Genomic DNA, 23,829 nt, shown 5'->3' with positions numbered 1-23,829 from the left:
TATACCATATATACTATTATATACTATATGAAGAACTATATATTATATAGTACATATACTATATACTTGCCTCATCTATCTACTTATCTATAATCTACCTATCAGATCTATCATCTATTTGTCTACCTATATCTGTCATCTATCATCTACCTGTCTCCCTATCTATCATGTACCTATCATGTATCATATACCTATCATCTATCATGTACTCATCTATCATTTGTCTATCAGCTATCCTGTACCTACGTATCATCTATCAGCTATCGTGTACCCACCTATCATCTATCAGTTATCATGTACCTATCTATCATCTATCAGCTATCGTGTACCCATCTATCATCTATCAGCTATCGTGTACCCATCTATCAGCTATCCTGTACCTATCTATCATCTATCAGCTATCGTGTACCCATCTATCATCTATCAGCTATCATGTACCCATCTATCAGCTATCCTGTATCCATCTATCATCTATCCTGTACCTATCTATCATCTATCAGCTATCCTGTACCCATCTATCATCTATCAGCTATCCTGTACCCATCTATCAGCTATCATGTACCCATCTATCAGCTATCCTGTACCCATCTATCACCTATCACTGACTCACCGGCTCGTCTATCACCGGCTCGTCTATCACAGACTGATGGACTCATCTATCATGGACTCATCTACTCATCTATATATTTCCATAGATATCATCTGTCTACCTATCATCTATCTGTCTATCATTATCTATCAGCCTATCATCTATCTGTCTGTCTATCAGATCTGTCTATCATCTATCATATATCTATCTGACATCTAGCATCTATCTGTCTAACTATCTACCTATCTGTTTCCATATCTATCAGCTGTCTACCTACCTGTTATGTATCTGTCTAGCTATGTATCATTATCTATCTATCATCTGTCTCTCTATGAGATCTGTCTGCCTATCTGTCTACCTATCTAATCGACTTACCTGCAATACTTACCTGCAAAACAGAAACAATATCCAAACCATACACAGCCTCACAGGAATAAGACACCCACTCCATTTTTTTTATTAAGACAACAATTATAACAAGTTACAGTCAGGGAGGAAAACATGATAGGGGTACAGAAACAACCAGTACAAGATCAATGGTCCATCCCATCCAACTCAACCTTCTCTTTTTTATTCAGACAACAATTATAACAAGTTATAGTCAGCGAGGAAAACATCATAGAGGTACAGAAACAACCAGTACAAGATCAATGGTCCATTGCATCCAACTCAACCTTCTCCTTTTTATTCAGACAACAATTATAACAAGTTATAGTCAGGGAGGAAAACATCATAGGGGTACAAAAACAACCCATACAAGATCAATAGTCCATCCCATCCACCCCAACCCTCTCCTGGGGGTCCAGAGAGCTCCATTTCCCCCTCTGGTGCGGAGACGCTGGCTCTCACCCTCCTTACAGGGTTGCCACGCTCTCCGGGCAGCCGAAGGAGCAACACGGCCAAAGGCCAAAACCAACAGTAGCAAAGACCTGAGCCCTGCTTACAGGGAGGTCGCCCAGCACACAACATTCCTCACGGCACCCCAAAGGTGCCATCATGCTCTTATGTGACCTCCCCCTGTGCCCACAGGGGGTCCCTTTGCCCAGGGTGCCTTTCTCGTGCCCCCTCTTCTGCCCGACGCCGCTCCTCGCCGTTCCACACGACGCCTCTTCTCTCTTCTCTTGACACGCCGCCTCTTCTCTCTTCTCTTGACACGACGCCTCTTCTCTCTTGATCTACCAAGGTCAGGCTGCAGCAAAATTACACAATAATCAAATCTCTTTGCTTCTTCAAAAAAGAAATGAACCTTAAAAACCCTTAAAATGTGGCTATACATTTATAAATAACCAGGTCCCCTATTATAGTCAATATCTTCTAGATCTGATGTTGAAGTGATATGCACAAAATGACCATAATTCCAGTGATTTGTACTTCTGAAGCAATTTGCCAGGTTCCCCATGTAAACTGATTCGGAGAAAACTCCGGGAACAAACTTGCCAACAAAGTTTTCAAGCTGACAAGCAGGTATTCTTTATTGCGGCGCCGGGAGACACGGGGGATAGCTCCTCCTAACGTGTGTGTCCCTATTACTACACAAGCCACCCTTATATAGTCCCTGGGCATACATACATATTCATGAGGCTACGTATGGATTACATCATTTTCCAGAAAGCTCCCCGCATGCGTACAGAACTGTGGTGGTGGTGTCTGAGGGTCGTTTACTTCTTCCAACAATCTTCATCACTTCTGGCAGCCTTTGAAGCACGCGCAGTAGATGCTCATACCAGTTTAATTGGTTCACTAGCACCAGAGACATAATAATCCCCCTATCCTCCTACTTATCAGTTAGTTTACCCACAGCCTATCCTGGACACCTGCTATTCCCAGATACTCCTTATCCCTGTGTCCTGTTTTTCTAGACTGTTTTTCTTAAGACCACATCAACTATAACGATTTATCTTGTGCCAGTATGTTCTCTAGCTGTACTCTATTTTTTCTATGTATTACGCACCTCAGTAATTTTCCACTGCTACTGTTACAAAGCCATTGAACTTAACATTGCTTAAAACTAATTCTAAAGGTTTATAAATTCCATTTTGTGATTTTCTGTTCCCCTTGTTTCAATTCCCCCCTTTTTCTGTCCTTTTGCAAATTCTTTTGCAACATCTTATATATTACCATTACCATCCAAAGTCCTTTGAAATAATTTCCCATTTCTACTCGGTGCCTGATTTCCTTTTCCAATCTTCATAATTTATCATAGATAGTTTACAACACCAGAGGGAACATTGTATCATACCACAAGTAAACAATATTAAAATAATTAACATCCATATTCTTGCAACCAGTTGCCTCAACCAGGAGAGATTAGGTAACCATGTAGTTTTTCCATATTTCTTCGAAACCACAGGAGGTGTCATCCATGGCCATCCCATGAAATATCTTAGTTTGTTTCCAAATTTCCTCCAGATATGTTTCAATTCTGCCACTTTGGTCTATGTAGGAACAACAGCTTTCATTGATTATGGAACAAACTCCTCCTTCTGATGCCAATAACATGTCTGGAGCCATTCGGTTTTATACCACTTTAGATAGGCTCGTTATGTTTTGTTGTTCTGCCTGCATTATATCAATATCTTTACTTTCCATTTCCTCTATGGTTGCTGAGATATTTACAATTGCTTTCTCTAATTCACTTACTCCCAAAGATGGAATTAGCCCTCTCACAAAACTATGAAATGCAGTGTGCCATTCAATAATAGGGTTAAACCTTTGCTTAATCCGTTTAACAAAACTTCTAATCCAGGTTCCGGAAGGATACCTGTTGATAATAGTAAAATTGGGTATTATAGCACCTAAGGTGCATGCCCCCTTCCAGTTGGGGGTAAAGTTTTATAAGCATTTTCTCCACATAACCAATACCATCCTTTCCCTTTAGGAACGGGCCACCACTGAACTACGATACCATCTATATTAATAGTGTAATTGCAATTTGAATGGTGACCTACATCTGTGGCATTTAAGCAAGTATAGTCTCCTACCCTGGTTCCTGGTGTAATACATCTTTGTGCACAGGTGTAATATTTATTGCCTGGATTAGGATTAACTATTCCAAATTTTAACCTTTCATTTGAATACAAATTGCTAGTGTTCACCCACAGATTTGTCCATGAAACAGGGTTAGGAATTGGAACTCCAATTAATGGCAGTTCCAGGCTTTCTCTTGATTTAGGCAACTGTGCACACACCCAACAGTCACTATGATTAAAACTTCAGTAACATTTTGCATTAATTTCAGGTATAAATTCTGGTCTCAAGCTTATGCACCAGTTATCATATGAGTCCAAATTATCACCGACGCAATTTCATACGTAAGAGTACTGAAGGTTCCATCTGCCACATCTCTGGTTCTGGTGCTTTCTTTATTCTTGAATAATGTATCCAAGCAGGTTGTTCCTTTATCTTCACTGCTGTAAAGGTGGTCAGTAATATCTGGTACAGTCCACTCAAGTTGTCCTGTAGAGGATCTCCTGAAAAATTCTTAACATAAGCCCAGTCTCTAGATCTGAAAGGGTGAATCAGATAATCCAAACATCTTGCTCTTGTCCCTGCTACTCTCTTATTTATCTCTTCCAATTCTTTTCCCAGATTGACCAAAAACTGTCAGAGATAGCCTTCCCCCACTTCCTGCAGACTTTCTCCTTTAACTTGGGACTGTTACGGTCTTTCATATAAAATTACAAATGGGATAACCTCTTCTTTCCACCGAGGTTTAATTCGAATTCTTAATAGAGCCAGTGGTAAACCTTGGTGCCAATATAATTTCATTTCCTGACATATTTTCCTAATTTGTTGTTTGATCAGATGGTTTATCTTTTCTACATGCCCACTGGCCTGAGGCCTGTATGGAGCATGTACTTGCCAATCAATTTCCAATTTTTGCTAATTTCTCATAACAATTTTGCACTAAACTGCAAACCTCGGTTGGAAGAAATTGCTGCTGGTACTCCAAAGCAAGGTATTATCTCATTAAATAATGTTTTAATGAGTTGTCTTGCATTATTTATCCTACAAGGGAATGCTTCTGGCCAGCCAGAAAAAGTATCTGTTAACTCCAACAAATATTGATAACCCCCTTTTCTTGATAATTCAAAAAAATCTATTTGCCGCTGCTGTCCCAGGAAACTTCCTCTTACAATTGTCCCAATTTGATTTCTATTTTCAGTTTTATGCTTATTCTTAAGACATAGCTGACATTGTTTTGTCACTGATTGAACTGTGTTGTATAGATTTCTTCCTACAATTTGTTTGTCTAAATATTTATATAAAGAGTTGCTACCCCAATGAGTTTTATTATGTTCTCCCTGAACTAACTTCCAGAGTTGGTTATAGGAAATTACAATTCACCCATCAGGTATCTGAACCCAATCCTCTTTATTTTCCTGTCCTTTTAGATCCTCAATCAATTTTTATCCCCTTTTGAATACCTAGGTTTAGATTTTTCAATTGTTAGTTTGCCATCACGGATTAAGGACATGATTTGTGATTGTTCAACTGCTTGTTTGGCTTCAGAATTGGCCAAATTATTTCCAATTTCCTGATCAGAGTCACCTTGTTGATGTCCTTTACAGTACATAACAGCTACTTCTTCAGGTAGCTGAACAGCCTCCAGTAATTGTAGAATTTCTGCAGCATGTTTGTTCAAAAGTCCTCATTCTTTTCAGATAGCACCATGTACATAATCAGTCCAAATATTTATCCTTTTGTCTTTAGCCAATTCCAGGGCTCTCATTAATGCTATTATTTCTGCCTTCTGGGCAGAAGTGTTCGAGGGTAAAGGTTTAGCCCCTGTTACCTGTGAAGTGGTGTTAATAGCATATCCTGCCTTTCGTTTACCATTCTTCATGAAGCTACTACCATCAGTAAACCAAGAATCAGCATCTTCCAGAGGTTTTTCTTTCAAGTCTGGTCGGCTCAAATATACAGTCTCTATGGTGGCCAAGCAGTCTTGTGTTAGTGGTTCTGTCGATTGTTCCTGCAAAAGGATGCTGGATTGACAACATTAGTGACCACACTTTCTATATCATCTTGTTCCACAAGGGTGGCCTGGTATTTAAAAAAACATGAAGGAGATAACCAGTGGGCTACTTTCTGTTCCAGGACTGCTGATACAACATGGGACATTAGCACAGTAATTTTTGTCCCAAGGTGAATTTGCGAGCTTCTTCAATATTCATGACAACTGCTGCCACAGCCCTTAGGCATCTGGGCCATCCTTTGCTTGCTTCATCCAGCTGTTTTGAAAAACGTCACTGCCCTTCTGTAGGGTCCTAGATTTCGAGCAAGGACCCCCAAAGCTATTCCCTGTTCTTCATAGGAATATAGCCAAAAGGATTTAGTTACATCCAGAAGTCACACAGCTGCAGCTCTCATTAGCTCTGTTTTTAAATTTCTAAAATCCCCCTCTGCTGAATTAGTCCATTCTAAAGAGGGAGGATTTCCCTTCAACAGTTCATATAGTGGTCTTACCAGAACACCGTAATCATGGATCCAAAGTCTGCACCATCCAGTCATTCCCAGTAATGTCTGGAGCTCCTTGCCAGTTGATGGTTGTGGAGTCTGACAGATGGCTTCTTTTCTAGAAGCTTCAAGTTCTCTCTGTCCTCCTGTTATTTCATATCCTAGGTAGGAAACTAGGGTTTGGATTAGTTGGGCCGTTTGTCTGGATACCCAATAACCATTCAGTCCCAGAAAAGTTAATAATTCCACTGTCCACTGGATACATTCTTCCTTTATTTCTGTAGCAATTAATAGGTCATCCACATATTGTAACAGAGTCCCCATCTGAGCAGGTGGCTTCCATGATCCTAGTTCTCATGCTGATTTCCAGAAATTGCTGGACTGTTTTAAATCCTTTAGGTAATACTGTCTAAGTTAACTGAGTTTCCCTTCCTGTGTCAGTATTTTCCCATTTAAAAGCAAATAAATTTTGGCTTTCTTTGGCCAATGGTAAGCAAAAGAAAGCATCCTTTAAATCCAAGATGGCAAAACATTTCTGATTACTATTCAATTTAGTCAATAATTCATACAAATTAGCTACTACTGGACAAACATCCTCTGCAGTTTTGTTGACTGCTTTGAGATCTTGAATCAATCTACAACTTTTATCATCCTATTTCTTTACTGTCCAGAATATTATATTCCAATTCACATTCAATTAATAATGTATATTTTAAAATTTATCAATGACTTTTTTTTTTAATTCCCTTTGATCTTCTAATTTTCAGGGATATTTTTTTATTCTAATTGGGCAGGCCCCCCTTTTTATTTCCACTTTAACAGGCAAAGCGTTTTTCACCTTACCTGGAATTTCAGATGCCCATACTCCCAGACATACCTGATTAAGGATTTCTTCTATTTCAGAGAGGTTCTCGTGTTTGCTTTTCTGTTGAATTAAAGATAAACTCAAAACTGCAATTAACTGTTTGTTTTTAACTCTAAATTCCATTCTGCCTTCTTTAAATGTTGCTTCTCACCCTAAGAAATATTTTAGAGAATTTGGCATGCATAAAAATTTATGCATTCCTATTTTTTTCCCCAATTTGTACTTTAAGGGTTTCAGAAAGATGCCTCGGGTTGTTTGTGAGTTGTTTTTTTTTTTCTGTTTTTCTTGGTGGCCAGTAGCTCCCACATCTGTAACAAATTCCTTTCTCTCAGATTTAACACCAAATAAGTTGCTCCTCTATCCACTAGAATTCCACTTTACTTCCTTTAGTTTCTACTTTTAATTTAATGAGTGGATCTGCCAGGGTAGATTCCCCAGGTCCCTGTCAGTCTGGTTCCAATTCAGTCGCTGGAGCCACACTATGGCACTACCCCCCCCAAGGGCAGTCTCGCTTCCAGCATCCGAACTCTCCCCCCGCAGTTTCAAAGCAACCACCGCAGCCGTGGCTATAGCACGACCCGGCTTTTTCTTTTCTACTCGTTCCTGATTCCTATACGCTCTCCATGCTTCCTCCTGTCCACATTTATTCAACAACCCCTCAGTCCCGTCCGTGCACATGTCTGTTCCCACTTGTTTGCCTGCCCCAGCACCCAGCATCCCACGCTCAAACAGAGGAGCTGCGCGACCTCCCCTCCTTTCCCCCTTGGTTTTCCTTTTTTTTTTCCTCACAGCTGCTCACCCTGCTCTGCAGGGGCTGCAGATGCCTCTGCAACAGCACTGCTGGTTTAACCCTTTCTGAACTGGGAATGTGCATCTGCCGCTTGGTGCCAGTGACAGTGATCTCTCGCTCCTTACGAATATCAGATAGGACAGATGCAGAGGGTGCTCCTCTCGGAGGTACCTGTGATAGATAATTTTACAGCCTATCTTCCTGATTACTGCTTTTTAACTTTAAACATCTTTCCCCAGTATCACAGGCTGAACAACATCTCTCCATCTTAACTTTCAGTTTTTCCCTGTCCTTTTCCAAAGCCAAAATTAAGGGATCTGGTGGAGCCATATTAATTTTGCATTACATCTGTCACTCCACGTGGTCTCTTAAAGTGAAGAACATATCGGCATACATTACTTCATGCCATTTTCCTTGCAGCCTCAAAACAACATTAATTGTAACAATGTATTATAGTTCAGGTTCCATTTTTAGACCATTTTTCCTGATCTTCCAAAGTATACAAAGGCCACCATCAGTTACAAAATTTTTCAAAACAGCTGGACAACATTTTCTTATTTACTGAGCCCCCAGGAGACCCTCCCAGTTCTTTCCAGTGTGCCAAAATGCACCCTAAAGGACTCTTTTGCATGATCTCTTCACTCTGCTGATTTTCCATTATCAATCTCTCACTCACACACACACGGGATCCCACAGACACACTCCACACAGTTACAACACTTGAAACAGACAGAGACTAAAATTCTATCAAACAAACCACAGTTAATAACACAGTTATAATATCCTGTCACCAATACCAAAATCACAAGACCAAAATCCTTAATGTCACAAGCCACAACAAGATCCAAAACCATTTCCACGAGACATCCCCTGCATCTTGCAGGACCCAAACCACAAGAAGCCCCCTGCTTCTTGAGGGTGTATACCAGTAAAATCCAAAACCTTTTCTACAAGACTCCCACTGCGTCTTGTACAACCCAAACCACAAGAAGCCCCCTGCTTCTTGTGGGTGTATACCAAACGGACGCTAGCAGCCGGGTATACGCCTTTACCTACGAGATTTCTTATCTCGATTTATGGAAGGCTTCCAAACCTTGCGTACGCTTACCAAACCAACCCAATTACCAATGCAGTCTTCATGCAAGATGCCCCCTGCACCTTACAGACTATAAAAAAGAAAAGAATACCTTTTATGAAGATGGTCCTTGTCTGCTCCCGCAGTGATCCGAATGAGTCGAGGGGTCCCTCCGGGAAAAACTCCCGAGGGCCCTAGGGAGCCCTGTCCTCAGCGGGTCCTGCAGCCGAGCAGAGAGGGTCCCATCTGGGGTGCCAAATTGATTCGGAGAAAACTCCAGGAACAAACTTGCCAACAAAGTTTTCAAGCTGACAAGCAGGTATTCTTTATTGCGGCGCCGGGAGACACGGGGGATAGCTCCTCCTAACGTGTGTGTCCCTATTACTACACAAGCCATCCTTATATAGTCCCTGGGCATACATACATATTCATGAGGCTACGTATGGATTACATCATTTTCCAGAAAGCTCCCCGCATGCGTACAGAACTGTGGTGGTGGTGTCTGAGGGTCGTTTACTTCTTCCAACAATCTTCATCACTTCTGGCAGCCTTTGAAGCACGCGCAGTAGATGCTCATACCAGTTTAATTGGTTCACTAGCACCAGAGACATAATAATCCCCCTATCCTCCTCCTTATCAGTTAGTTTACCCACAGCCTATCCTGGACACCTGCTATTCCCAGATACTCCTTATCCCTGTGTCCTGTTTTTCTAGACTGTTTTTCTTAAGACCACATCAACTATAACGATTTATCTTGTGCCAGTATGTTCTCTAGCTGTACTCTATTTTTTTCTATGTATTATGCACCTCAGTAATTTTCCACTGCTACTGTTACAAAGCCATTGAACTTAACATTGCTTAAAACTAATTCTAAAGGTTTATAAATTCCATTTTGTGATTTTCTGTTCCCCTTGTTTCAAAACCCATCCTATAAATAGTTATTCTAATGGAAAAAAAAAAGTTTCCCAGTATCCACTCTAGTCTAAAGACAAGTTCTCTCAGTGTCAGCTTACCACAAATAAATGATTGAGTTTAGCTCATAAATGCCATCTGAAAGCAAATTTAACATTGCTGACTCCAATTTCCATACTAAAATGGCAAGTTCCATGTTAAAGGCCACAGCCTGACACACAGGAAGAACCTTCTCCCAGTTTCACAACAAAGTTTCAGCACACAGGTACTTCAGTTAACTAGGCAAGGATCTAATTACACTCCTTAGAGAAAAGCTGATGCACAGAGATTTATGTGTTTCATTTTACAGTAACCAAAACTTAAACCTACCCATACACCTCAGAAACCATCAGTGTTACATTTTCCTCTCAAACATTTTTCTACCACAGCTTCCTTAACACAGATTTGATTAAGCATCACTGGGAAGTGTTCATGATCTCAGTTTCTGTGACTACTACTACTTGTAGCTTAGAGTTCTGTGCTCTGGTATAAACTGAGTACAGACTCTGGGACAGTGACTGCTCCAACACAAAGCTGGCATGAAAGAAGAGGATTAAGTTTTACAGTAGTGCTGTTGCCATAATGGTGTTGAGAGGTTAAGATTGGTGATAAGTGACAACAGCTTTTATTTAATCATCCACTTTAATGGGGTAAAAGAAGTCAAAAAAGTACTCATGTAAAAATTGAAGACTTTAAGAGCAGAGTAGAACATATTGCCAGGAGAGCACAGATAGAGCATGTTACATCCTAGAAGGCTCATGCATAGAAGCCCTGACCATTACACTGCCCTGACTGGCACCAGTACAGAACATTATTAAACAGGTACCACCCATTAGGTTCTGCTTTTTTCATTCAGCATTTGCACTTCTGTCTCTCCAGCTTCGCTAAATTCTTGTTCCAAGCACACAACCTGCTGTTTCCAGATGAAAACACACCAAACTCAAGCAAGTGTAAAACCCAGCAACAAATTCCCACAGTAAGAACAAATACTCCTCTCCTGCAGCAGCCATCAAAATCCATACATCCTACACGTAGGCTTTCTAGAACATACTACACTTCATTGCATTGCCCTATGGGAGAAACTAGGCAGCCACTATGCAGACAGCTAACTCACATGTCTATGAAAAGCCATCACCCAACAGTTAGCATGACATAACACAAAAAAACTAACTCAGCTCTCTATCTTCAAGGAAGACCTAGAAACAGCAAGTGATTAATAACTCTGTAGATATTACATACCCAAAAATGAAAGTAATCAAGAATTTAGAGAGTTCATTCTGTAACCCATTAAAATTTCCCCTCTTTTCACCCTAAGGGAACCTCTCCATGCAGGGAGGAAAATGGCCAAACCCCAGAGATGAGCAAGTCTCTTCAAATGAGATCATGAACTTGTCAAGTGAGATGTGCAGCAGTTAAGTATAAAAATGAAACCCTGTTTATTTTCTATTAGTCTGTGAGTGATTTAAAGGTTTTCTCCTGATGAACAAAAGAGCAGCTCAGAAGCTGAATGCCAACAAAACTGCTCAACTCCCCTCCATGGGTTAGAAAAGGATCAAATACTGAATTGGGTACAAGTCTGACAAGTACTAAATCCAAGAAAATTGCTGTCTGCTTCTGACCATCTTGGCAGTGAAAAATAAAGCTTTTTGTTATTTCTAATTTCTAATGACATGCACAGTTAGAACCAGATGTAACAAGAGCAGCACTTGGGTATTATTCAAAAAGTACAATTGCAACTGGGAATTGTCAGAATTCAAGGAGCATCTGGACGCTGCTCTTAGTCATAAGGTTTAGTTTTAGGTAGAGTTTGACTCAGTGATCCTTATGGATGTCTTCCAACTTGAGATATTCTATGGTTCTAAAAGTTCCCAATTATTTATGGTTATATATATATATACATATATATATATTCTAATTTCAGGGTTTTTTAAAACTTGAGTTTTAAAGTCAGTGGCAAGGAATCATCTCATCTTGAGGTAGGTGCCCAAGACAGATCAGTTGACCACCATTACCCTAGCACTGACTATGGTTTTGCAAATAGAGACTAGCATAGTTTACAAGTAGACTGCTCTATATACACATATCCTGACACATTTGGTCAGGTGAATCAAAAGAAAACCCCACTGTAAACACCATTGAATGCATAAGCAAATACTTGCCTACTACATAAAGTACCCTAAGGAGAAAGGGGAGATGCCACAGATTGCACTGGGGATGCTGGGAACACTTGTCTCACTGAGTCCTTGAGCTCTCCAGCTCACTTCCACTTGCTGTGTCACTAACCTGAGGTTAACACACTTTGATAATGCAAGAAAATGAAAACACTGGAGTCTTACACTTAAACTTACCCTTGCTTGCAGGTTTTCCAAGGCATGAAAACATCATGACGTATATTATTGGTAGTACACATTAAAGTAGCTGCAAGGGAGCTGGATGACTGTTCTGTACAGATGTATGCCTGCAGAGCTGTGCAAGAAAGCATAAATGTTAGACAATGATCAGTCTCTCAGGTAAGAAGATAAATAGTCTTTTTCCTCTCCTAATTGCACTTAGTTTCTGTATTTATTTATCCAGGAATGACTCTGGGAGCTGTTCAACCCCTGTGATAAACAAATGGGATTCTGGTTCCTCTCTTAGAAAATAACTGTGCATTTTGGAAAGCCAGGAAACTGCATCTTAAAAGCAAACATGCATAAAGGAGCCCAGAGAGCTCTGTGGAAAGGACATACCTAAGAATACTAATGTAAAAGCTATGAAAAATAAAGGGTGACCAAACCATTTTGAATTTCTGCCTGACCCTGCCTTATATTCGGGCTTGTTGGCCCCTTTGGGGGTTGCTAAGCTTCAAAGCCCAGGACAGGACCCCTCCTTTCAACTTACTATTGTAGGAAGAGAGTTCCTGCGTTTACTCCTTCACTGTCTGGGTATTGGGAACTGCAGAGCATCCGCAGGCAGGCACACACTCCCATGTCCTCCCAGTGATTTTCAGCCTTCTTGGGATCTTGATCATTTCCCTAAGATGGATGACATCTGCTCTTTTCAAAACCAGAATTACTTCATTTACTAAGATTTAGTAAGAAAGAGAAAGACAAATAACTAAAAAGAATTCAATAAGTGGTACTCACAAACCAGGAGCTCATCTTCAAGCAGTCTCCAAAGCCTGTACAATTACTAGTGACTCATTATTCATTAACCTAAACTCCATCCATTTTCACTGCTTCTCCCATCTTAGAGGCTAAGCTGGAAGACAAAACTACTGATACAGATACACATACACGTGGGTATTATTCCTTATTAAATATTACAGTGGGTACATAAACACATACTTACAACCAAAGGACCATTAGCAAAGAGCAGAGGTGTGACTGATCCTGTAGCAGAGCAGCAAATGAAACCCCAGCACTCCCAGAGCAGTATTTGAAGGCTGCAATCACAGGCTAAGCTCTACCACCTGCACAACACAGCTGTGTGGAATTGGAGGGACGAGCTTGGGTGTCTGTGGTCTCCAGTGGCTTCCACTGCTGAAGCCTTTCTATTGGTCTTGAACTTTCTAGAAAACAAGCAGTTTTCAAACCCAGCCAAGATACCCAAGATGAAGGCAGGTCCTTGGCAGGTGTGAATTGTATCTATTGACTCTACTGTGTTCCCAAGGAATTTCATAACCTCTGAAGACAAAACCTTCTGTTTCTTTGCAATACAAACTAAGTAGTTTCATGCAAAAGAAAAGATGTGTGTGCAGACGTGTGTGCATTGCAGGTAGTATCTGCTGTTCTTAGGAACTGTTTGAATTACTCTAATTCAGCTATTTCAGGCATCTGGATAGTGCCATATAAAGACTTCTGCAGGTGCAAGACATTGGATAGACAGACAGCCCTGTGCCTCAATAAGAGGGGAAAACATTAGGTAAAAATCACTGAATTTGTCAGTCCTCTCCCAAGTTACTTCCACGTCAGAGAAATGGCATTTCTAAGAGAGCTTAAAATAAGGGCTCTTCAGTGATTAATTATTAAAGTGCAGATTGTTAAGCTGGATTTCTAACAATTGTAATTTGAAGCCATCTGTCTGACATAGTTCATCCCATCATTAAGTTCTTTCTAAAAATTGTTAAGTTCTGCAAAAAAACCCCACAGATAAAGTGATGAAGATAATGGGATGGAAGGAATGTATAATGAAATCTGCCCTTCAAATGTACTCAGCCCTAGGGTTGACTAGGTTATATGTATGTAGTAGTCAAGCTAATCAAAACCTGCAGTCAAACCAGTAAGCCACGTGCACAGCACAGCATGTGGATCACTGGTGCAACCATCATTTAAGAAAGGAGACAACAGTCTCTGAAACAGCAAAGGACTTAAAAGCAAGTAAGAAGAAAAATAATGGGAATAAGGAAACCATATTAACTTGTTCAGCAAGCAGAATATAACTAGCAGCTAAGGTGGCATAAAGGATGCAGAGTTCTCAGTATTGCCAAGGGTAGGAAATATTGCCACCTAGTAAAATATTACTGCAGAGATACTACTAATGGATGTTATAAGGAACCAGGAGAGTGACGTCATTTCTTGTGCCTAGGAGGGGACATTTGACAGCATTCATTAATGCTGAGGCACTACTGCAGTTATATTTCAGAATGAAAATTACCATTAGGACAAGGAATAGTGTGAGTCCAAATATAGGAATTTATACAGACACACACACAGAGGCATGCACACTCCCACACATACCAATATTTCTGTGCACTGGTGTTTAAATACATCCCTCTTCATTCCAGCTGTCAGTCTTGTGGGGATGTGAAGATTTATTCCTCAGGTAATCAAAGAATTCACATGTTCACTCTCACTCTTGAACATGCTATAGCAAAATCATATAGAGCTGCTATGGTCTTCAGAAGTATTTTACCTACCTTAAAACATTCTTAAACATGTAAGTCAGAGGAGAGATATAATTCTGCATGTGAAATCATACACTTTATACAACTGGAATCCTAAAGCTGAAGACAATTTGTTGGCTGTAAATAATGTCCCTACTTTGTCTGTTGATACATATCACATATGAAAGCAGTCAGTAATGACAAATCAAACACAGAACAAAAGCTTATGGGATAAAACCTCTAAGAGGAAGAGAAGGTCAGTTCCAAGCATTCCCTAGTGAAGCACTAAGTCCTTGAGAAATCAGTTTATCAGCTGATGGTGGGGGTAGATCTCTTGCAAAGCTTGTGACATAAGGCTGTCAACAAGTATAGGAACGAAGCACAGAGATCTTACTTTATCAAATGTCTCACTTACTGAAAATGTAGAACATCAGAAAAGCTCCTGACCCTCTTGAAAACAGGATCTTTGAATGCCTGAAAACTTATTCTTTACAGAAGGGAGGCAGTTGCACAAAAAATGGAACCAAGTAAATGTACCATCATTTATGTATAAAATATGTAAAACAACAAACAAGTTTGTACGGCTACAGTGGATGTTTTGGGGGTGCGTATTTTGTATTTTGAACTGGGCTATCAACATGGATTGCTTCTGAATGCAACCTCAGAAATGCTGGCAGCAATAATCTCTCATTCATAAGAAATGCATGCCTTTGAAACCACTCAAGGTCAAGTCCTACACCATTCCTGTCCTGGGACACATTGAAGTAAAATGCTTTGAATATGAGAGTGTTGGAAACCTATCAACAGTAGACTTCTAAAGGATTTGTTCAGTGAGAGGTATAAAATCCAGAGGACAATTTGGACTGGATTTAGGGATGACTTGGAAATCAAACCAAAATTTAGCAATTCAGATGCCAGCTGAATGGCATTTCAAATGTTTACTGCAGATGGGAGAATGAGAAGGTCTTCCCTTTGTGCAGGCTGGGCACAGTGGTTAGGAGCCTATAAATGAAGCAGTAGATTCCAAGCAGCAGGTCTGAACACAAACATCACTTTATCCCTGTAAGGGTATCTGTAAAATAACCGTGACTTATTATCCAAGTTTGATTCTGAATTAAACATCAAGTCCTCTATTTGCATCTGCTGATTCACATGGTTTAGAGAAACCCAGGCACAGCGAACACTGTCACAGACTGCTTGCCATTCCCTGTTTAACCATACAAGCATTCCTACACACATAAAGGCATTAGTGCTTTGACATGGCACCTAGCAGACAGGAAGGTGGAAAACTGAGCATTCTTCAATGCATTACTTAAGCGTGTCACCTGCCAAGGGTTCAAAGAAGTCAGATGGCTTCACCATTTGACAGTTACATTTTTCATTGGCTGTACTGCACAATCCATGGCCTCATGGCTCCCAACTCGGTGGTGTTTAGTTACAGTGCACAGTGTTTGCTATTGATAACTGCCAGGTTAATTGCTCAGGAGAGCCACAAGTTCTACTTGCCAGCACTAACACTGGAAAATGACTGACAAAGCTTAGCACGTGGGCTTGGCTTAGTTTGCAGGTGCAGCCCTGGTGCTTTCTGTGTGCTGAACATAAATGAGCAATGATGCTACAGAAGTGAGGTTGGTGTGAAATACCTGCCAGAAAAAGCAAGGCCTTTTAAGCCAACCTCAAAGGCTGCAGAGAGCTCTGCTGACCCTGACAGGGAATCTTGTACTTCATGGCTCTCAGAAATCAGTGTCATTGGGGCATTATAGACAAAGTCCTGAATTTCCCCATTTTCTCAGACCAGTGTTAAGCACATTTACTGCCCCTGAAATTATGGCTCTTATTACAAAGGGTATCATGGGTTTCCTGTGGAGAAACCACAGGTTTTCCTTTTGACTGCTGCAAAACCTTATTATGGAGAGCTCTGAAGAGAAAACTTCTTATCTTGGTAATTCTGCACTGTTGAAATGTCCATTGAAAGCTAACTCTGCATGTTTGTGCAGCTTGAGGTGGGGTTTTTGTGCTGTGAGATAGCTGAGCAGGCTCTGCATAGCCAGCAGGGAGAAAACTGAACAGATCCCACCTCATCCTAAACCGGCAGGAGTGTGGCCTTTCCATTGACTTCACTGGATCTCATTTTCTGTTCAGACACATGCTATGTCCTGAGAGAGATGTAATCTGCAGTGATAATGCTTTCAGTAGCCACAAGAAGAATGGATGTCCTATTGAAGTTGCTATAATCCATTTACCTGGTTGCAGGAGTATTGTAATTCTGGAACAGATTTAAGCTTCTTTGTAGAAAACTAAAGAAAACTCTCATCCTAATTCTGTAATGTTCTTAGAGCTGATATCCAACTGCAGCCCAGACACACAGAATCATTATCCAGAATGCTAATCTTTCATCATGACAGCTATCATGCTGCTTTCCATTGAGGAAGTGTTAGAGGCTTTTATCAATATAAATCAGGAGGTGCCTAAATACCAATCCCTCTGATAATACAGATCCCTGTGATCTTGAGCTTGCCTCGGTTTGTGCATCACCCACCACCTACATTAGTGTTTCTGCAGGTATCGGTTCTGAATAGTAATGTAGATTGGAAAGCTGATTTACATTTTAACACTTTTAAAAGATGTTCACTTCTGCTCTGGAAGCAGAAGAATATTATCTCTATTGACTTAAGGCATTGGATTGTGAACAGCAATTAACCCGTCAGGTAAGCGTTGCTAATCTGACATAACAACCTGGCTATACATATTACATCCTGAGAGTACAGGGACTGCATGGTAGTCCCTAACGAGCTAGTTCACTTTACTTAGGAAAGAACATGTAACTACCCCGCTGGCTTTATTTCAGTATTAACTGTGAATGACCAAAGAGGGTATCTTGCAAAGCACAAGCTTATTTTGTGACCCAAGAAGTAAATAAACACCATAAATACAGCTATTATTACACATCTGATATATAAAGAATTGGAAACTAGTCACTTGGCAGCTGTGAATTCTTACCCAATTGGCAATGCAAACACCTTAAGGTTGTTCGCTTTAGATTAGCTGTTATACACAGTCATGGTGCCACCTACAGACCACATACAGATACTGAACAGCTTTCAGGTCCTGGAGGAACAGAGAAGTCTTTGCTGTTGTACTTCACGTTTCATACGTTGCTCCTTGAGAACACTGCTTTCTGCTGAAACAATGACTTGCTTTGTGGTCATTATGATACAGTTTTGAACGTGGACCTATCATTTGCCTTTATGAGGGTTTTTAAAACCAGATTTTTCCTTTTTTCCTCCTGAAACCTGAATATGAGAACGCAAAGTAGGCTGGGGACTGGTGCAAGCAGGCTTAAACAAAACCAGCCTGCCAATCAAACCCTACCCCTGAAGGACTTGCAACCTGAACTGCAGCTGTGGTGTTATTTGTTAAATGTTGTTAAAATGGAATGGTTGGAGAGGGTTTGGGAACACAAGCAATGTATCAGGGGAGTATTTTTCAGGTAGCTTTCATACCTGCTTAGAAAGGTCCTTCTTTAAAATACAAGCATCAGTCAGTTGAGACATGAGTCCATAATTGCCAGATTGTTTTGTTTGAATGCCCAGATCTATCTACTCATCACTGATTTGTGAAGAGGCTCCTAGAAACCCTTACAGCAAGGAGTGTGTTAAGTGCTGTCTGCATCATGACCAAAAGTGATGCTGCTCCTCATGAGCATTGAAGCCTGGAGAGGGTTGGCGTGAGAGGGCAATGACATCACTTGTGAAAGGACCTTGTCCCTCTATCCCTGTTTTTAGTATCTCTGCCCATCTATATGTGTATGCTCCCACTTTACCTTTGCAAGTGGACCCTGAGATGCAAACTGGGAACAGACAGGAAATGGGTGGCCCAGAAGGCACCGTTGGTCTCAGTGAGTCCTAACTGTCTACAGCAAATGTTTTTCCCTTCCCCATTCCCTGCTCAGTGGCTTAGGCTCTTGGACAACAGCAACAGGCAATGCTCTGCTGCCTGGGGAACATGAGGCCAAAGTGGTCCAGATCTGGTTGTGGGTCACTGGGCAGCAGTGATGATTCATGATTGATTGATAGGCTCTGATTTAAATATACCTAATAATAAAGCGAGGCACTGCGAGCCATGTGGGGCAAAAATCCTCCTCCCCCTCACTGCATCTCATCAGCTTCTGATTGTTTGCTCAGCTACGTTTGAGGGCACACTTAGGCTGGCACTTCATTACTTGTCTGAAGGACCCGAGTCTTTAATTAAAAGCCTGATAGTAAAAGCACAAAGAGAAATCCTAAGTGGCCGAGGCACTCATGGATGCAAAACCTCAGCAAAACTGCTCCACCTTTCCTGGGTTTAATTTCTCCTTAGCTAATAATCAAAATGACTTCTTTGTCACTGGCAAGTCTCACTCGAGCAAGTTTCAGCAATCCCTGTTTATGCAGATAGAGCTGGGGAAGGAGAAACCAAAGGCAAACATTCTCAGTGCCAACCATCCCTTTGGGAGGGAGATCTCCCTGTGTACCAGCCTGGGGAGAGGGTTTGTCTCCCATGATCTCAGGGTTCACCACATGAGGAACTGGCCTGGCCTGGCCCTGGTTTTGGTGTCTAAGTCTCCACATAACTGTATAATTGAGTGGCAGCTGGAGTGAGCTTTTTAAAACTGGGTCCTTCAAATGTTAATGGAGAATACTCATATGTACTGATGTGTAACACAACTATTCCCTTGGTTTGCATCTTACTGAAAAGGGTGGACCCTTACAATTGCCAGAAAAGTCTGGATTAGCAGCAGGACTGATTCATCATTTGGAGGATCAAGGGTGGTTGATTCATAACTCCAGCTTTAGCCAGGTATTTGGTGTCTGCTTCCTGTTGATTGTAACAGGAATGAGGCATGTTCATCCCTCCAAAATGTCTGAGCAATCTCAGCTTCGATGTTTTCCTCCCATAAGCGAGCAGAGCACAGGTATGATGCAAAGGCTCCCAGTCAGCAGCTGCCCCACTGCTGCTTCCCCCCTCCCAGGGCACACAACCACAACCGCTACACATTCCTGATGTGCTTTGCTTCTGAAAGCACAGGGGTGGGTACAGCACCAGTGGCAAAAGTGAGTTAAAGATCAAACTGGCAGTGGGGGAAGATCCCCTGAGGGCAGCTGAGGATGATTCCCCACAGAAATAAGGAAAAGGGAAGGGGAAACTTCCCAGTGGGAGCTGAGCAATCGTGCCAGGTTTATGCCTTCAAAGGCCAGGACTGCAGAGCTGCAATGTGTGTGCATCCTCCCCTTGCGGTTGAAACAAGGGGAACACAAAATCACAAAATGGAATTTATAAACCTTTAGAATTAGTTTTAAGCAATGTTAAGTTCAATGGCTTTGTAACAGTAGCAGTGGAAAATTACTGAGGTGCATAATACATAGAAAAAATAGAGTACAGATAGAGAACATACTGGCACAAGATAAATCATTAGAGTTGATGTGGTCTTAAGAAAAACAGTCTAGAAAAACAGGACACAGGGATAAGGAGTATCTGGGAATAGCAGGTGTCCAGGATAGGCTGCGGGTAAACTAACTGATAAGTAGGAGGATAGGGGGATTATTATATCTCTGGGGCTAGCGAACCAATTAAACTGGTACAAGCATCTACTGCACATGCTTCAAAGGCTGCCAGAAGTGATGAAGATTGTTGAAAAAAGTAAACGACCCTCAGAGACCATCACCACAATTCTGTACGCATGCGGGGAGCTTTCTGGATAGTCATGTAATCCATACGTAGCCTCATGAATATGTATGTATGCCCAGGGACTATATAAGGATGGCTTGTGTAGCAATAGAGAGACACACGTTAGGAGGAGTTATCCCCCGTGTCTCCCAGCGCCGCAATAAAGAATACCTGCTTGTCAGCTTGAAAACTTAGTTGGCAAGTTTGTTCCTGGAGTTGTCTCCCAATCAGCTGCTCCTTCCACACTCGACGGACTCCTCCTCGCGGTCAGGGCCAAGCAGTCCCCGCTGCTTCGCCGGCTGGACAGAGAGCCGCTGGCCCGGCGCCGCAGCACACACTGCCCATCACACTCCCCAACCTCCTCCCCACCCCACCCTCCCCCCCCCCCCCCCCCCCCCCCCCCCGCAAACACCTCGGCAATCGCCTTTTCTCACCGGAGCGGGGTCCCGAAGCTCCGCCGGCGCTGGAGCTGCGCTCGCAGACGGCACCCTGGGCACACGCTGCTGGGCGTGCAAAGCAGCGGCTGGAGGGGGCGGCCCTGGTCCCCAAGGCCCTCGGGGACTCCCTCTCTCTCTCCCATTCAGGGACACCCCAAAGGTGTCGGTGACGCCCTTGTGTGACCCCAGCCCCGGTGACAGGGAGGTCCCTGTGCCCAGAGTGCCTTTCTCTTTCCTCCTCTTCAGCCTCCTGGGCTTCCCCGCTCGCTATTGCCTCGCAGCGTCACACGACGGATGCCTCTTCTGTCTGCTCCGCAGGCCGGTGCGAAGGCAGGAGGACGCAGTACGGGCAAGAGGCACCGGGAGCTCCCCCCAGCACCACCGGCCCCGCCGTCCGCCCGCACCTACTCCCGACCCCCTTCCCTCTGCCCTCCCTCCCCGCCTACCTCCCAGCCGGTAAAAGCTCACCCATCGGCTTCTCTCACGGGATGGGTGCTCCGGGGATCCCTGCAGGGACGAGGGCGAAGAGGTCTCTGCTGCTCCGGGACGCTCCAGGCGGAGACTGGATCCTCCGTGGTCCTGCTGCACCCCCTTCGGCAATGTCTGACCGCTCCTCCCGGGAAGCCGCAGAGCTCGGCCCGGCCAGCGGCGCCCGCCGAGCCCCGACGGCGGTGACCGACCCCCGCCAGCCCGCCCCGCGGCGGACACGGACCCTTCCCTGACGGCACCGACCCCTTCCCCCTCACAGGCAATTACAGACCCTTCCCCGAAGGCACAGACTCCCCCCCGCCCTGAGGCAAGTACAGACCCTTCTCCACTAAGCCGACAGCACTGGCTCCCTCCCCGCCTGAGGCAATTACCGACCCTTCCTCGACGGCACCGATTCCCTCCCGCCCTCCCCAAGCTATTACGGCCCCTTCCCCGAAAGCACAAATTCTCCCCCGCCCTGAGGCAATTACTGAGCCCCCCCCCAGCCCGAGTCCATTGCAGACCTTTCCCCACCAAGACGACGGCACCGGTTCGCTCCTGGCTTAAAGAAATTTTACAAACCCTTCCCCACCAAGAGGACAGCACCAGCTCCCATCCATGCTGTGGCAGTTACAGACCCTTCCCCACCAAAACGACGGCACCGAGCACCCCCTGGCGTGAGGCAATTACAGACCCTTCCCCACCAAGACGACGGCATCGACTCCCATCCATCCTGAGGCAATTATAAACCCTTCCCCATCAAAACGACATCACCGACTCCCCCCGGCTTGAGGCAATTACAGACCTTTCCCCCTAAAAACGACGGCATCGAAACCAAACCGACGGCACCGACACCAAACCGACGGCACCGGCTCCCATCCATCCTGTGGCAATTCCAGACCCTTCCCACCAAGACAACGGCCCCGATTCCCTCCCTTTCCCCTCGGCCCCGGCTCCCGCCCCGTCCCCCGCCGGGTCCCGCTCCCGTCTGCCTCAGCCGCCCCCCTCACACTCCTGAGGTAACCCCTCACGCGCCCGCTCTTCCCGCCCAAACGCCCCTGAGGCGAGGGCACGTGCCTGGCGCGTGCAGGCCCCCCCCCCCCCCGCGGGGTCCTTGGAACCCCCTGAAGCCCCTCAAGCGCCTGTGAGCGATGCGCGCTGCAGAGCAGCGGGCGGCACAGGCACGGGAGAGCAGCGGAGAGCACAGGCACTGCTCGGGCACCCGCAGGCAGCACGCACCGCTCCGGCCAGCGGCAACACTCGAGGGCTGCTTCATCTCTGCATCTCTGCCAGGCCCAGGCTGAGGGCTCAGCCCCTGGCACAGCACTGAAAGGTCAGCCTGGAGCAGCAGCTCCTCCGGCCTGGCTCTGACTGCTGGCACTGGTCATTAACGGCATGGATGGGACCGGGTCACACCGCACCTGCCTGGCAGGGCTGGGAAAAGCAACTGCATCCAACTGGTCCCCATCAGGAACCCGACATCATGAACATAGGAAGGTGCATAGAGAGAAAAAATCTGGAATAGCCTTAATTCTCCTCTAGGGAACTGATGGTGGAGGAACCGATTGTCCGATGTCCAGAGCATTCGCCAATCACTTCTTCCACAGATCAGCGTGGCCAGGAGGTCAAGATTCAATGAAACAAAGACAACAACCAGTTCACTGCTTCCTAGTTCATCATGAGCTGTCCTTATAGCTTCTACACAGGAGCCCTTATCATGGGAGTCTGAAGGTTCTGTCTCTACACGGATTAAGTACTGACTTTTACTAAGCTGAGATTCAAAAGCAGCAAACTCATTTAGCTCAGTTGTTTCAAAGCTCATTGCTTCCTGCAGGTTTAGGAACTCAGTTTAATGCTGGAAATAGTTTTGTGAAGCGAATGTCCTTGTTCTGTTCTGGGCTGGGGTGGAAGGCGGTGGTTCCTTGGGAGGGGAGCGGTATCCCCCAAAGAAAGGAGTGAATGAAAGACTCATTCATGTATAGGTGACAGAAATGCAGATACACTTGTCCTTTGCCTAGTGTGAAATACGAATTCACTTCTCTAAACAAGATAACAAGGTTTTATTAAGGGACAAAGTCAATAAAGCAAAAGCAAACAGCGCTGAGCACATGACCGTAGCCAGAGGTGCAAATGATCAGTATTTGTTACAGGTTTATATACTTTCACAATTCCATTAGTCACATACATATTCATAATCCCTGCATATAGGCAGGGGTCATTATAATTAAGTCCACTAATTTATTATCATAAGTCTCCTCCTCTTGGCGTCTGCACACTGCTCTTCAATAATTGTGGGCAGGGGTCTTGAGGATGAAGTAAGCAGTCTTCCTCTTGTGAATAGGGGTCCCCAAGATGAAGTAAGCAGTCTTCCTCGCAGTGTGCTTTTCACCTTTGTCCCAGTTGGACGCCCCAGTAATCACACAACTCGCTAAACCCAGCCACATCTGTAATGATTCTGATAACTAGCAAACATTTAAAACAGTGTGACCTTCCTGCACAATTCACAGCAGGATAGGAGTATCCTGCCGGCGGCACCGGCTGCACTTCGTGACAGAGACCCACAGAGCCCTGCCTGTCGGGGGGTTTGTGCTGCCTAGGAGGAGCAGAGCCTCCAGCCTGGGACA

General features: G+C 43.7%; 1 long non-coding RNA gene across 1 annotated transcript; it reads right to left on the bottom strand.

Annotated features, from left to right (window-relative positions):
- Nucleotides 1–1,749: 1,749 nt before the first annotated feature.
- On the bottom strand, nucleotides 1,750–12,818 carry LOC117435882 (uncharacterized). Its single transcript, XR_004549415.1, has 3 exons — nucleotides 12,611–12,818; nucleotides 12,079–12,196; nucleotides 1,750–1,778 (listed from the first exon to the last, which is right to left on the bottom strand). It is a non-coding gene; the product is annotated as an uncharacterized lncRNA (long non-coding RNA).
- Between the last annotated feature and the right edge of the window lie 11,011 nt (nucleotides 12,819–23,829).

This window comes from Melopsittacus undulatus, chromosome 2 (genome assembly GCF_012275295.1).
Source record: "Melopsittacus undulatus isolate bMelUnd1 chromosome 2, bMelUnd1.mat.Z, whole genome shotgun sequence".
NCBI lineage: Eukaryota > Metazoa > Chordata > Aves > Psittaciformes > Psittaculidae > Melopsittacus > Melopsittacus undulatus.
This window is presented reverse-complemented; position numbering and strand designations above follow the sequence as displayed.